Raw genomic sequence first — 15981 nt, 5'->3', positions numbered from 1 at the left:
AACAATTTTTCTTGCTTCCCTGAAAGAAAATTCAATGCTTCATTTAGTGAATTAACCTCAGATGTTGGAAATGATTTCTTCATAACTACAGGGAAGGTTCGTCCAGGTTATGTCAAAGTACTGTTCAGCCGGGGAGGCCAAAAGCCAATCTATTGGAAAACCAATCTGGATTTATCTGGAAGAAGAGGTTTATCCTTCAGAGAGCGGGGAGCAAAGCAAGGGATTGGGGAGAGCTCACAGATCAATCCTCTTTTAACTTTTGAACTGTGAGTCTGTGTTACATCGTTCCGAGTTCAGAGGGGCCGAGGCCTCTTCTAAGCAAAACAATAATTGTCTCATATCCGGTAAAAGAGATGAAAAAGAAGAAATGTGTTCACTAGCATGGTAACGGGCAATTTCCTGCGTTCACAAAACGTCCAAGCCCTGTTTCTACACAGTTCCATTTGCTACATTAACTTTAGCCACCAAGTAAGATTTTTTACTCAGACATGAAATAATTGTCCCTCTAACATCGTGTGACAACAGCGAAATGCCTGGTATTGGTACTGACACATTCTAATCCGTTTTCATGTGTGAAGTGAGTGATTTTCCCAAATGATGCGGCAAATCTTAAAGGTGCCATCCCTCCCCCGTCTAAAGCCAAATTTAATCTATGTTACAAATTAGCACTCTGATGCTAGAGAAATAATGTGTGCTCTGCTGGATGAAGGAGTCCTGTACACTTCTATTTATTACACCGACTAAATAAAAGGAGGAAGGTGTTTGCATGGAGAGGCCTGGAGAGAAAGAGAACCGGTCTGGCTACTCCAACTGTTTCTTTTAACTTCCTCCTGCGACCTTTCCATCTGGTTAGACTAGAAAGTATCCAAGTTGCTCTTTTCGAATCGTGCTCTGCCAGCTGGCAGCACTTTGGTGCTCTCATCTGCAGTCTTGTCAAGAGTTTGGGATATGGTTTGTCCGAGCCAGGACATTTGACTCACTTCCTGAAAACTAATGGTTTCAAGATGTCTTTCAGTGTAAGGGTGTTTCCCATACTGCCCCTGGTCTAAGTCTCCTAGCAACCACGTGATATAGACCAGGGTTCCACGACAGAGAGGGCATGAGAACCTCTGAAGGTTCTGTTCCAACAGCTTCCTGAGAAGCTTTCCGAGAGCTTCACTCTCAGATATTCTGAAGCAGCAGCTCTGAGGTTGGACCTGAGGATGTGCACTTGTGACAAGCGCCCAGGTGATGCTGACGCTGCCACCTGAGGACCACACCTTGAGGTCTGCTGGGGAGGGCTATTATCTCCATTTTATGCAGGAGGAGTTGGAAGTTCAGGATCACAGAGGGTGAGGACTCTGTCCTAAGCTTCTTACCTCAAACCCTTGCTCCCTCCCTGTTTCTCACTCAGCCAAAAATGGAATCTTCTGCCCAAAATCCATTCTTCTAAAGAGAAGGGGCAGGAATCTAATGGGGGCCACTGGATCCGCCTCTCTCCATCCGTCTTCACTACCCTGTCCGAGCAGACAGGGGCCCTGCCCACCTGCCATATTCGACCCTCCATCTGCCCCCAGTTACAATCAGAAAACACTTGCTCCATTTTCCTCCGAGCTTTTGGCAGCAACCCCCACCCCACCCCACCCCACCCAGCAATACAGGTGGCTTTTGTGACATAACCTTCCTGCAAATTCATCCCAGGCCACAAGACCCCATTTTTCTCATCCAGATGTGATTTACACCCGAACTCAGCAGACAGTGTCCCTATAAATTTGCCCTTCCTTTGGGACCTTGAAAATTTGTGCATCCATCACTTGGGTGCCTCATACAAACCATTCAACCTCCAAGAATGGTAGGCTGTTGTTGTTTAGTCGCTCAGTCGTGTCTGACTCTTCACGACTCCATGGGCTGCAGCACGCCAGGCTTCCCTATCCTCCACTATCTCCTGGAGTTTGCTCAAACTCATGTCCGTTGAGTGGATGACACCATCCAACCATCTCATCCTCTTATCTGCTGGTTCACATTATTATTCTGAGCCTTCTGACACCCCGCGGGCGCTGTACAGAGTCTCCCGCTGTAGAGACCCCTCCCCCTGCGGTGACCACAAGCCCTGCACTGTGTCCTCATTTATTCTCAGGACCTCAGTCAATTCTGCTTCACCAACCACGTTTACTCTGCTGGTTGGAGTGAAGCCCAGAGTAGCAGCTTCCTCTTACTGCCTCTTCTACACTCTGGGAGATGATACTGGCAGACCCATCACGAATATGTCAGACACCTTGGATTTCATCTGCCCCGACATCCCAGTTGAGGTCAGCGTGGGTCTGGCCCTTTTTTCTGCCACTCCTGCATTTTGACTCTGTGCCAGGTAGGGGATTTTTAACACTCATGCAGACCCTCCTCCCCTCTTCCCTCTCCTCTCCCAAATGCCTTCCAGACGCTTCTATGCACCAATGAGAGAACATTCAATTGGAGAGAGGTTCCCTGGTCACACAGAGCTATTCCACCTTCTTCAGCAGAGTTAATGGCTTTGCATCCAACCCTCCCCCACGTACCCCTACACCCACACACACTGGTATATGTTGTACCCTGAATTTACTGGACTTCTATGTAAAGTTTTGTTGGAAGAAAAGATTTAGACTCCATTTTTGTGACAATCCAGTGATTTTCTTCTCTAAACAAAAAAATGAAAAACTCCTTTCCCTGGTTACAGGCTGAGAACCTCAAGTCACAAAGCTCAATTTCCTCCCTTCAGAGGGAAAGGGGGGCAGGGAAGCCCTCTTCTCCTTCAGTGATGAGACCACAAAAAACTGAGACAGTTACTATCTTATTTTTGCACGAGACTCTAGGGTTTCTGCCTGAAGGTCCCAGTCACCTTCCAGCCAGTCTCTTGATGACATCCATGCAGGAAAAAGGGACGTCACATCATGCAGATGCTCGGCATCTCTGGGTTGGAGGCATGCACATTAAGTGCCAGACCTTGGGACAGAGGTCCTGCTGCAGCCCACCGCCCCTCTCCAGCGTTCCCCCTGGGGGTGGGGGCAGCCACCTGTGGGGCACATAAAGGGGATAATGAAGAATTATTCTCACCTGTTCCTCCCACATCTGAGTTCTTTGCCCTGAGCACAGCCCTGTGGCATTCCAGAACTGCAAGCAACTCCAATTCCCTTCTCAGGTTTTTGTCACAAAGTCATTATTACTAGTCACTTGTACAAATTTGCATCAGTTCTTGCTCTTAGCTGCTATGAGACCCACAGTTCCTTAAGGAGAGGATGTGACTTGTTTTTCTTTCATCTTCCTCCTGCTCTACATCTGGCCCATGTGGAATATAAGTAGCAGATATGCTATCATATTTTTTTATTTTCATTATATTTGTCTGAAAAAAAAAAACTAAGTTGTTCCCATAAAGGAGCTAATTGTTTTTACCTTTTAGGACAATGACATCTACCCATGGGTCGTGCCACATGTTACACATCCTGAATTTTTTTCTCTCCTTTCTTCCTTATCACCGCATGGCTTAAGTTCTTTTCTTTGCTTAACTGCTTCTGAAAGAAACAGAATGAATATCATGTTTCCCTGGAAAGGAACCTCACAACCCAGCTTACCATGGGGTGGGGAGGAGCCTTTGTATCAAAAGCTACAGACCATGGGGAGTTTTTGTTGAATGGGTTCAGAGTTTCAGTTTTATAAGATGAAAAGTTGTCTGGAGAAGGTTGGTGGTGATGGTTACACAACACGTCGAAGATCCTTAATACTCCTGAACTGTACAACTGAAAATGGTTAACATGTAATATTTTACGTTATGTGTGTGTGTGTGTGTGTGTGTGTGTGTGTGTGTGTGTGTAGTCACTCAGTTGTATCTGACTCTTTGTGAACTCATAGACTGTAGCCCACCAGGCTCCTCTGCTCATGGGATTCTCCAGGCAAGGATACTGGAGTAGGTTGCCCTGCCTTCCTCCAGGAGAACTTCCAGACCCAGGGATCAAATTCGCATCTCCAGCATTGCAGGCAGATTCTTTACCATCTGAGCGACCAGGGAAGCCCTTATGTTACCTATATTTCACCACAATTAAATAAATCAATACATTAATGAAGCTGCAGGACTGCTATGGGAAGAATTCTGCTATGGGAAGAACAGTCCATCCCAGCCCCCAGACGTGGTGGGGGCTGGGAGCAAGAGACGGTCAATTGTGACACATTTTAATAAAGTATGCTAAATTATATGCTGGTGGCATTAATAGCAATCAGGCTGGTAGAACATGGGATCTAATGGCTCATAAATGAGATGCAAGTTCATTTTTACAGACCCACTATAATAAACTAATTATTTTGGAACTCTCCAATTATGCATGTTTCAAAAAGCTGAATTGCATTAAAAACATGTTATGGCTTTATAGATTTTGTCTGTAGGGAGAGGAGGAGATACATCTGCTCCACAAGTGCCCAGGGAGAGAGAGACACAGAGAGAGAGAGTCACAGGCAATAGATAAAGAATAAGCCAGCTGCCAAATGACAAATGTGGTGAAGGAAGACAAAGAGCTGTCAGTTTCCTCATCAATTACAGCCAGTCTCTAACCCACGAGAGAGCAAATTGCCACAGCCATCAGAGATGGCTCTGTTAGAATTATGGAGTTGGAGATCGCCACTGATTTATTCAATGCCTGGGGTACAGAAAGGTGTATGTTGCTTTGGGATTAAAACTTCTCTGTGCAGAGCCACCCAGAAGCTCAGGGGTAGCTCATGCATGTCAGAAACACTTTGACCCTGTATTTCAGGGGCGGGGAACAGGTTGATAGACCTGCCCAACACCCCAGAAGCTGCTGACATGGCCCCTTAAGATCCAGGTCAAGCTGCCAGGGAGCCTGCCAGGAGGGGGCCAACATGCTGCACCCATTTTCAGATCCTTAAAGAGAGAAGCTCTATCCGATGGAAGAGCTTGCACACCCTCCTGGTTACCTGCAAGGCCAGTTGGGTTTAAATCTCATGCGACAATTTCACACATTGCTTAACCATCACAGTGGGAGGGTGGTGTGGTTTAAAGTTTACTGTTTTTGTCTTCATAAAATTATATGCTCACTACAGGACTTCCCTAGTGGTCCAGTGGTAAGAATTGCCTGCCAATTCAAGGGACACAAGTTCAATCTCTGCTCCAGGAAGATTCCCCATGAGGTGGGACAAATAAGCCCGTGTGCCACAACTCCTGAGCCGGCATTCCAGAGCCTGTGCTCCACAACGAGAGAAGCCACCACAGTGAGAAGCCCGCACACCACAACTAGAGAAAGCCCTCAAGTAGCAACGAAGACCCAGTGCAGCCAAAAATAAAAAATAAATTTAAAAAACTATTATAAAATGTTGGCTATATTTCCCATGCTATAGATGAATCCTTGTGTCTTATTTATTCCACAGGCAGCAGTTGTGCCTCTTAATATCCTTCCCCTATCCTGTCCCTTCCCCACCAGTTTCCCTACTCGTAACCACGAGCTTGTTCTCTATGTCTATGGGGTCATACAGAGTCGGACACGACTGAAGCGACTTAGCAGCATATGTATATATATATAGTCCTGTCTGACTCTGCAATGCCATGGACTGTAGCCCACCAAGCTCCTCTGTTCATGGGGATTCTCCAGGCAGGAATACTGGAGTAAGTTGCCATGCCCTCCTCCAGGGGATTTTCCCTCTCTACGGATTGAACTCATGTCTTCTGCACTGCGGGCAGATTCTTTACCATCTGAGCCACCAGGAAATATATAGATATATCTTAATTTATTGTCCACTTGCTTATTGTGTGCTTAGTGGGTCGGTCATGTCTGACTCTTTGAAACCCCATGGCTTGACTATTGTTGGATATTAGAACTGCTCTTTTTTCCCCAGGAGAATATACTATGAATATTCTTATATATGAATCTTTGCCTGCATCTTTGATTATTTCCTTTACACAAGTTCCTAGAAGTGCATTACTCTCAAATAATAAGGACATTTTAGACTCTCGGTAAATACTGTCAAAATACTGTCTAAAGACTATTTATTTATGAGAGGATAATATTACTTATTTTTCTCTACATATGTGCTAGCTTTGGGTATTATTAAAAAATAAATTTGGTTGCTTGGTAGTCTAAAACCACCTCATTTTAAGTTGCACTTCAATCATTATTAACAGGATGGGGAACTCACACATTTTTCCTAACCAAGTATATTTCCTTTTTTGTAAATTGTCAGTTCTTACATTTGTCCAATTTACCTAAAAATATCCTCATGGTTTTCTCATCAGTATGTGTAAATATGTACACAGAAGTCCCCTGACCCACCATAACTTCAGATGAATGAATAAACAGTTAGAAAAAAGGAGGCTTTCTAGATAGCTCAGTGGTAAAGAATCCACCTGCCAATGCAGGAGTTGCAAGAGATGCAGGTTCGATCCCTGGGTCGAGAAGATCCCCTGAAGGAGGAAATGACAACCCACTCCAGGATTCTCACCTGGATAATCCCATGGACAGAGGGTCCCGATGGACTACAGTCCATGGGGTCACAAAAGAGTCGGACATGACTCAGCACTCACAAGCTCGAGTGTAGAAACCAGGGTGATGGATTCTATCCCCTCTCTGCAGGGGGGCATGTAGAGCTCTGAGCCTTTGATCTCTGGAGCAGCCAGACCAATAAATGTTAAATGAATGAATTTATTATAAATAATAACAACCAATAGCCTTTTGATGCCGCCTTTGTGGAAAGTAGTTTTCAGTTTATTTGCCTTCAATATTTGTGTGTACATGGACATAGAATCTTTTTGATCTTCCCATCATGGCCCCCTGTACTGCTTCTAAACCATGGAGGCCCTCCCTATCCAAGGGTGTGTGAAATATTCAGTTCTATTTTCTGCTCATCTTCCACTGTCTGCTGCTTCACATTTAATTTTCTTCCTCCTGTTCTTAATGGAAGCCAAGCCGCTGACCGGACCCTCCTATGGCTCTTTTGAACCAAATGCAGAGGTAAACAGTCCCCGTCACCAGCGAGGGCACCCGAGGAGGTAGCTTACTGCACTGCATGTTTTCTTGTTTCTGCTGCCAGTTGGCCTTCGAGGGAGAATAATTTTTAACAGCAGGCTAAGCTCCCTCTGCCAGGAAGGATGTTATAAACTCTGGTCCTCTCCACTCAGTATGGGGCTTCATACTAAATCAGTTCATTTTCCTCCCTCCATCTGAGCAGCTAGCCGAGCAGGGGTTTTATTTACAAAGGTTAAACATTCCTGTAATTGGATTGCTGGCATTTAAGCCTGGAGCCCTCTCCCTTGCCTCTTGATCCCTCTCCTCCATATGTGGACCAGGGCCAGAGAGAAATACCAAGGGAAGACTTCCTTTAATGAAGAAGACACGGGACAGGTCCCTGGGGAGATTTCTGTTACAGTTTGGAACCACCACAAACTAATAAATTGAACCATGGAAAGGTCCCCAGCCACTTGATCGTTGAGCAGAGGAAATTCGAGAACTCTCTAGACTGGGGAGAGGCAGGATTGGGTACACACATGGCACGTGCTCCGTGAAGCATGTTCCATAGGTGAGAACAAGGTTACTTCCAAATGCACATTCATCACCTAACCATCTGAAGGCAGTCTCAAGGTCATATGTTGACACAGAGACCTCTGGAGAGAAACAGAGAACCAGTCTCCAATCCAAGCTTGGCCACAGTCTAGCTTTTAACAACAGGCATGTCACACCCTCCCCAGGCCTCAGACTCCTCCTTCATAAGTAATTCCTAGTCCCCTCTCATCCCTAACATTCTCTATTCCTCCGTCTTTTCTATCTCAATAATGCCAGTAGTGTACAGAGAGGATCAGTGATGATACAAGCAAAGAATAAATTCAAATACAGAACTCGAAGTCAATTCCAAAGGTCAGAAGCCTAAATGTTTTGGATCCATGTGACATCTAAGAAGTAAAACTCTTGCCAATTGGATTCAGCCATTAATTCTGAAGAATTGATGCTTTCAAACTGTGGTGTTGGAGATGACTCTTGAGAGTCCCTTGGACTGCAAGGAGATCAAACCAGTCAACCCTAAAGGAAATCAACCCTAAATACTCACTGGAAGGACTGATGCCCAAGCTGAAGCTCCAATACTTTGGCCACCTGATACAGAGAGCTGACTCATTGGAAAAGACCCTGCTGGTGGGAAAGATTGAGGGCAGGAGGAGAAGCAGATGACAGAGGATGAGATGGTTGGATGGCATCATCACCAGCTCAACGGACAGGAGTTTGAGCAAACTCCGGGAGATAGTGAAGGATAGGGAAGCCTGGCATGCTGCAGTCCGTGGGGTTGCAAAGAGTCAAACACAACTTGGCAACTGAACAACAACAACATTAATTCATGAAGATGAAAATAGATGAATCAAGCATGAAGAATTTCCCCTCAAAGGAAAACTAAAACAAAAACAACAGCAGAAGGAATACATGCTCATTAAGCTTTGGTCTGGGTCAAGTGTGTACATATACAGAATACTGTCCACATCCTACAGATGTAGAAACTCATGCTGAGAGAAACCACAGGCCCCCAACCCTTCCCAATGGGCTGTGTGCTTCAGGAGGGTTGGATCTCTTTTGCTATTTTAGCTTTTGCATTTGTTTTTGGTTTTCTCAAGACTTTGCACATTGTAGGTGTTCAATAAACATTTCTTGAATAAATTCATTTAAATTAGGAAAAGAGATCCCTTCCTCTGGGTAACGGTTGAGCATGGCTTTGATTTCACCTCCCACTCACTCTCTCAGCCATATGCCCTTATGGAGGATACAACCTACACAGCTGTATACAGCAGCCCTAGGGAAGAGTGTCGCAAATGCGTGTCACTGATGACCCATAATTTCTGCCATGAGGGCATCAACAACAGGGCTCTTTAAAGCAGCTTCCCAGCTCACAGGGGTCATCGGGTTGTGTTGCATAGGCCTGGATGCAGATGACCGTTACCCCTCTGTTCCCCTCTCTTTTTTTTTTTTTTTTTTTCTGGAAGTATTTTTATTGATCACAGAATTTTCCTGCTTCACTTACTGACCTTAAAGTCAGGAACTTAACAATTACACTCATCCAGTATGGAATTAATAGTTGAGATATTAATTTTAAAAAGTAATGAAATCCATGCCATAACTTTTATTTTTTTTTTTTTAATTTTTTAAACTTTTTTTTTTTTAATAAATTTATTTATTTTAGTTGGGGGCTAATTACTTTACAATATTGTAATAGTTTTTGCCATACATTGACATGAATCAGCCATGGGTTTACATGTGTTCCCCTTCCTGGACCCCCCACCCACCTCCCTCCCCATTATACAGAGTGAAGTAAGCCAGAAAGAAAAACAACAATACAGTATACTAATGCATATATATGGAATTTGAAAGATGGTAACGATAACCCTATATGCGAGACAGAATAAGAGACACAGATGCATGGAACATTTTTATGGACTCTGAGGGAGAAGGTGAGGGTGGGACGTTCTGGGAGAATAGCATTGAAACATGTATATTATCATATGTGAAACAGAACACCATTCCATGTTCGATGCATGTTCCCCTCTCTTAAAGACCAATTCTGATGCTCTGAATCATGCAGATCATGAATGACTCTCATCTTCAAGCTTATGAATAATATTAGCATGTAACTAATATCTAGCTATTACTTGGTATTATAATTTACAGAAAATAAAAGAATAATAAAGCTTTTGATTGATCTCTTTGCTAATTTAAATAATTAACTGATTTAAGTTAATTTATTTGTCTCTTGTTACCCTAGAATTTACCATTTCTTTTTCTTTTCAATTTTTTGGCTGTGCCTCGAAGCTTGTGGGATCTTCATTCCCAACCCAGGGATCGAACTCACATGCCTCACTTTGGAAGCTTGGAGTTCCAACAACTGGACCACCAGGGAAGTCCTACCATTTCTATTTTTTTAAAAAGTTTTATCCCACAGTTGAGTTCAAAGAGGAGAGACAGCTCATCACTTTGTACATGTTAATATTTACAACACATTTTCAACCCACAAAAATTAGAGTGTTTTGTCCTGTTACGGAGCAAAAAAAAAAAAAAAAAATCTCTCTTTAATTTGATGCAAACCACAGCAAAGCTTACACAGTCCTACCTCCAGGCATAAAAAGAGTAAGGTAGGCTTTTTAAATAGCTGCTAAAAGAATGCATAATTCAAAGCCTTTCCTGCATTTGATTACGGTGATCTGAAGGGAAGATGATATTAGTAGAATTATAATCAACTGATCCGCTGCAGAAGATAAAGCGGCCAGTTGGAAATGAGTCAAGTGCCTATATATTATGTGCCAAACTTAATTGCATATTAACCAGACGAAAGATCTATGTAACTACTCTATCATTTGTTCATTTCATACTTTTGACCTTTCCTTCCTAAACATCATGGTTAACAATCCACTCAGTGACCATGATCATTTTCGGTGTAGTCCATCCAGGGCTTTTAACAATTGCCTCATCCGTCAAATTTACATGTTTTTCTCCAACTGTTATTGATCTTATCATCAGTAAAGGAATTAGCTGCCTTTGGTAAGGGACTTTTAAATTTCCTCTTTTGCCCAGTGTTTTAAAGTTTCATCTTGAGACTCCCTTGTTTTGGGGTGGGATAGCTGGTTGGATTGAAGGGTTCTGATTCATCACTACACCTGAATGGTGAGGACAACTTTGGTTACGAAAAGAAGCATTTAGCGTCTGTAGTCTATGATGTTCAATGGTTCCAGGAAGGAAAATTCTTCAACAGTCCTGAGAAATGAGTTTGGGCCAAAATGATAAAAATGAACTAGGAAGTGGAGAATGTACTTTTAAATAATAATTATGTTTTATATGGGTTACTATCCTTGGTGTAATTTATGATGTAATACATCCTTAGAAGTGTCTCGAGAGAACTATGCTATGATTTTCGAGGCAGAGAAAATTCAATAAACTAAAACAGTCTGAGTAAGATTTCTGCCTTCTGTATACTTTGGACATTTTCCTAAAAAATACATAGGTGCTACCCTTCTAAAATATTTGTTCAACATGACTTTTCTGTTTTTCTTCTCAAGCTGTAGATTTTAAGAGAGGAATGGTACAATTCTTACTAAATTGTATGTTAAAAATAATAAATAATAATAATTATTTTTATAATATCTGCCTTAAAACAGTTTTCAGGGTATTTTCAGTAATTCACAATCAAATAGTAAAAGGTCTGCAGAAAATCTTGAAAATGAAATCTAATAGCATAAAGTGAAAGTTAGCTAAGATTGGGTGAATTTATTTATGTGAGGCTTTTTTAATGAGCTTTAGCATTGATACTGATATAAAACTAGAGTTTAGTTTTCTCTGTTGGAACAGTAAAGTTTTCTTGGACTATTAGTCTGTTCCTAATGAGAGACTATAGTTTTTTCCTTACCTTTTAAGTGATCTGCCTAGGAAACAAAGATTTAGTGTCTTATCAAAGCCATTTCTTGTGCTTTATGCTGTCTTTATCATGTCTTTGATTATGTAAGAGAATCCGGTCTTCTTACTTTTAAAAGAAAGAATCTCTTAATGAAGGTAAAAGAGGAGAGTGAAAAGGCTGGCTTAAAACTCAATATTCAAAAAACTAAGATCATGGCATCCAGTCCCATCACTTCATGGCAAATAGATGGGGAAAAAATGGAAACAGTGGCAGATTTTATTTTCTTGGGCTCTAAAATCATGCAGACTATAACTGCAGCCATGAAATTAAAAGACGCTTGCTCTTTGGAAGAAAAGCTATGACAAACCTAGACAGAATATTAAAAAGCAGAGACATTACTTTGCCAACAAAAGTCCATATAGTCAAAGCTATGGTTTTTCCAGTAGTCGTGTACGGATGTGCGAGCTGGACCATAAATAAGGCTGACCACCGAAGAATTGATGCTTTCAAACTGTGGTGCTGGAGAAGACTGTTGAGAGTCCCTTGGACAGCAAGGAGATTAAACCAGTCAATCCTAAAGAAAATCAATCTTGAATATTCATTGGGAGGACTGATGCTAAAGTTGAAGCTCCAATACTCTGGCCACCTGATGTGAAGAGCCAACTCACTAGAAAAGACCCTGATCCTGGGAAAGATCAAAGGCAAAAGGAGAAGAGGGTGGCAGAGGATGAGATGGTTGGATGGCATCACCAACTCAGTGCACACGAATTTGAGTAAACTCCAGGAGATGGTGAAGAACAGGAAGACTGGCACGCTGCAGTACATAGGGTCACAAAAAGTCAGACACAATTTAACAACTGAACCACAACAACAACAATAAGGTGTGTTGTTGGTTTTTTCTTGCACTTTTTTTTTTTAATAACGATGCTATCTCCTTCACTTTGGAAACCTTTTATTGTTACTTTGGCTAAATAGGTAGCCAAGAATTGTTCCCAGTGACCTATGATTCTATTTAGTCAAGTGTTCAAATCTTTTGACATTTTTGACAACTTTGCCTTTCCCAAATCAAGCCCTAAATGAAATCTTCTTGCTCTCAAACTGAGTTTGATATTTCCCAGAGGGCCCCTGGAAAATCTCAAAGAATTTGTTCTTTCCCCTTTTTAAAATGAAAAATGTTAAAAAGTACTTAGGTTTATTTGTTATGTTCAATTGCACAAAAAACACTGCCAACTAAGAAATGCTTATTCTTCCGTAGGTTATATTTATCTGGGCAACTATTATTAATATAGGTATTTCAGAAATCGTATAAAGGTACTGGAAATTTGTCAATGCCCTCATGTCCCATATATCCTGGTGCTGATTTGGAGTGGTCTAGCCAGCTTATATGACTTGACTTGTTAAAAGTAAATAAATAAAAAAAATCAGTACTATTTTCTAGAACAGACAGAAAAGATGTATTTATGAGCTCATCAGAAACTCACCTCTTTTGAAATGACATTTAACAGAGTTGCCAGAACACGTCTGTTTTTCCGAGGATGTTGTGTACAGTCAGCAGGATGACACATGCTTTTTGGTGAGTGTTTTGTTCCTTTCTGAAAATAGAATGGGCTTTGGAGAAGTCCCATGGTCTTTCTTCTTCAAATAGAACGTGGGATAGAGTCATACAAGCACGGAGCCAGACTCAGAGACCTTGCCCAAATGCCTCATCTCACAGATGAAGAGCATGAACCTCTGTGAGATTAATGAACCCACCTAAAGCTTCAGATCATGTCAGAGGCATGGCCACGGCAAGATAAAAACAATCATTCATTTCATGTGATCTGCCATGATCCCATTCGACCAAGATGGAGTCAGTGAAGGGTTTTTCCCCACATGCCAGAACTAGAAATGTTGATTCTAAGAAGGTTCCCTGAGCCTGCATTAATACTTTGTAGTTGTTTTAGTAGCTAAGTTGTCTTAACTCTTTGCAACCCTGTGGACTGTGGCTGGCAAGGCTCCTCTGTCCATGGGATATCCCAGGCAAGAATACTGGAGTAGGTTGTCCTTCTCCAGGGAATCTTCCCAACCCAAGGTTAGAGCCCACATCTCCTGCATTGGCAGGAGGGTTCCTTAGCTCTGAGCCATACTTACAACTTTCCAATTTAAAAGAAGCTGATGAAGAAACCCTGTTTCCAAGGAGACCTATTAGGACTTGAGTTGGAGAGATGCAGGATGCTCCATTTCTATTTTTGTGGACATCCCAATATCCATGTTGGCTCTGGTTCGGTACCTTTGAGCCTATTGCCCCCTATTTTTGTAGCTCTGTTTTTATAATGCGTAAACTTACAGTGTACCAGATTCAGTCAACTGCTTACCATATTCCCTTAAAAGTATATAACATTGTTAAAACTATTGTTTTTATAAAGCTCCTCTAAAACATGACATTTATTAGCTGTTATATTAAGATAAACTATAAAGTTATCCCCAATATAGATGTTACCCTTTGATTTAAATTCCAACTTGAGTAAACTAGGCAAGGAACATTAAAAACAGAATGGCTTTTAGGACCCACTGGGTAATGCTAGAATTTGTGGCATGCTAAACACCAGCAGAGCATATGCGAGCCGGTCTTGGTTAATCACATTTGGGGCCCAATTAAACTTATCCCAATTTGCTCCAGTTTCTACCCGGGCCCCATTGAAGGGAACACAGCAGGTGAAATTGCCAAAGGCAAAAAGAAACTTGAGCTGCGGTTGGTGAGGACAGATTGGCTGCTCATTAACTGGGTTCTTTGCAGGTTCTGAAAGACAAGCAAGAACAGAGTCAGAGCAAAGCCAATGATAGGAGGAGACTCAAACCCCCGGAGTTCTTTGCTCTGCCTTCCCACGAACCAGAACTTCACCCCCAACTTAGCTGTGTTGGTGGCAAATGTCCCCGTATCTGGAAGGACAGCCAGGCTCTAGGGGATCGATGCCTCAGGACAAAGAAAGCTTTGGGAGGATTGTGCCATCCTTCTGTGATCTTTATTAAAACAGACATGTGATCTTCTGTGCCAGCATTATCTTTCAAATTGATTGAGAGAAGCATCCAGAAAACTGAGCTCAGTCTACCTTGAGGGTGACTGTCCCAGGTCTCCGTACTCAAAGGGTCTGGGAAAGAATTCCTTAATGTTTTCTTCTCTTGGAAGAAGTGATCCCTTTGGTCAGCCTGATGCACCATTGAGGTGCCTAGTTTAATAAAACTGGGATGAGCGGTTCCTGCCGGGATGCTGGAGGTAAGATCCATCTGGACATGGGAGCAGGAGATGGAGCTGACATCTGGGCTGAGAGAACCTTCCTTGGGTGGTACTTTTCTCCACTCTGACCATAAGCTAAAAGCTAGAGGTGCCTCTGAGGAAAGGAAACAGAACCCAGAAGAAAAGAGACCTCGCCACCAAGCTGTCCGCTGGAGCTGGCGCAAAGCAGAGAAGATCCAGAGAAAATGGTGCCAATGGAGCCTGGTGCCTGCCTGCTCTCTCTCCGTCCCCCTGAGCAGACTGGTGGCCGTGCGTCAGGCTCCACTGCCTCCAAGTCCCCAGACCTGGTGAAAGTTGTCCGGGAAGAACTCAAGCAGTCCGAGGCCCCAGATCCTATCAGAATGGCCTTCAAATCTCAACTCTCAGGGTCAGCTGCAGGGCCCTGCTCCGTGTCTGAGATCCAGCCACATCCCCCTATGTGACTCATAACTAGACGGTTGCCAAGTCTTCATCTATTCCTTAAAAAATATTTATGGAGCCCCTGCTGTGTCCCATAGCATCGTTCAAAGCATAAGAGCTGTGAGCACTAGAACGCCCATTCATTTGCTCCTTCTGGTTTCCAGCCTCTCACGGCCAAGAGAATGAAGCTCCCACTCCTACCCCTGTTCTGGAACCCCCATCTTGCTGCCTTTGAAACTATCCTGCCCATACACTGTCTGATGACGCCCCAGCACTAATATCACACCCAGGTCATTCTCACCCTGACCGTGCTTCTCAGCTCAGCATTTCCTGCTAGAAATTAACCACTGATTCCCTGATAGCTCAGCTGGTAAAGAATCCACCTGCAATGCAGGAGACCCCAGTTAGATTCCTGGGTCAGAAAGATCCCCTGGAGAAGGGATAGGCTGCCCACTCCAGCATTCTTGGGCTTCCCTTGTGGCTCAGCTGGTAAAGAATCCGCCTGCAATGCGGGAGACCCTGGTTTGATCCCTGGGTTGTGAAGATCCCCTGGAGAAGGGAAAGGCTACCCACTCCGGTATTCTGGCCTGGAGAATTCCATGGACTGTACAGTCCATGGGGTTGCAAAGAGTCAGACAAGACTGAGCGACTTTCACTTTCACTTCACTTCACTTCTTTTGCACCAAATTGGAGCTGCCAGCACCCTGTATCTAACTAGGCTAACCTAACTGGGAAAGCTCTTCCCTAACTAACCCCAGAGAGAAAAGCCCTTTCCTAAGAGGTCCCTAAACTGCCTCCCTTGTCCCACGGTTCCTTCCTTATCATTCTATTCCATTTCTGCAACAGAGCTGGCAATTAGGACATGGGATTTGGAGAGGGCAACCTGGCATCCTCTTTTTCTCCCTGGGTAACCTTCAGCAGAGCTTCCCTGGTGGCTCAGT

At 43.2% G+C, this 15981-nt stretch overlaps 2 long non-coding RNA genes across 2 annotated transcripts in view; one reads left to right on the top strand and one right to left on the bottom strand.

Moving 5' to 3' along the window:
- The window catches only part of LOC145532589 (uncharacterized), a 571872-nt gene that overhangs the window by 203830 nt on the left and 352061 nt on the right, over nucleotides 1-15981 (bottom strand). The gene's annotated exons all lie outside the window — the stretch shown is intronic.
- Nucleotides 1088-14394, top strand: LOC145532593 (uncharacterized). Its single transcript, XR_014073411.1, has 4 exons — nucleotides 1088-1331; nucleotides 9792-9880; nucleotides 12873-12940; nucleotides 14144-14394. It is a non-coding gene; the product is annotated as an uncharacterized LOC145532593 (long non-coding RNA).

This window comes from Giraffa tippelskirchi, chromosome 13 (genome assembly GCF_054371585.1).
Source record: "Giraffa tippelskirchi isolate mGirTip1 chromosome 13, T2T-mGirTip1v1.2.pri, whole genome shotgun sequence".
In the NCBI taxonomy this organism is placed as follows: domain Eukaryota; kingdom Metazoa; phylum Chordata; class Mammalia; order Artiodactyla; family Giraffidae; genus Giraffa; species Giraffa tippelskirchi.
This window is presented reverse-complemented; position numbering and strand designations above follow the sequence as displayed.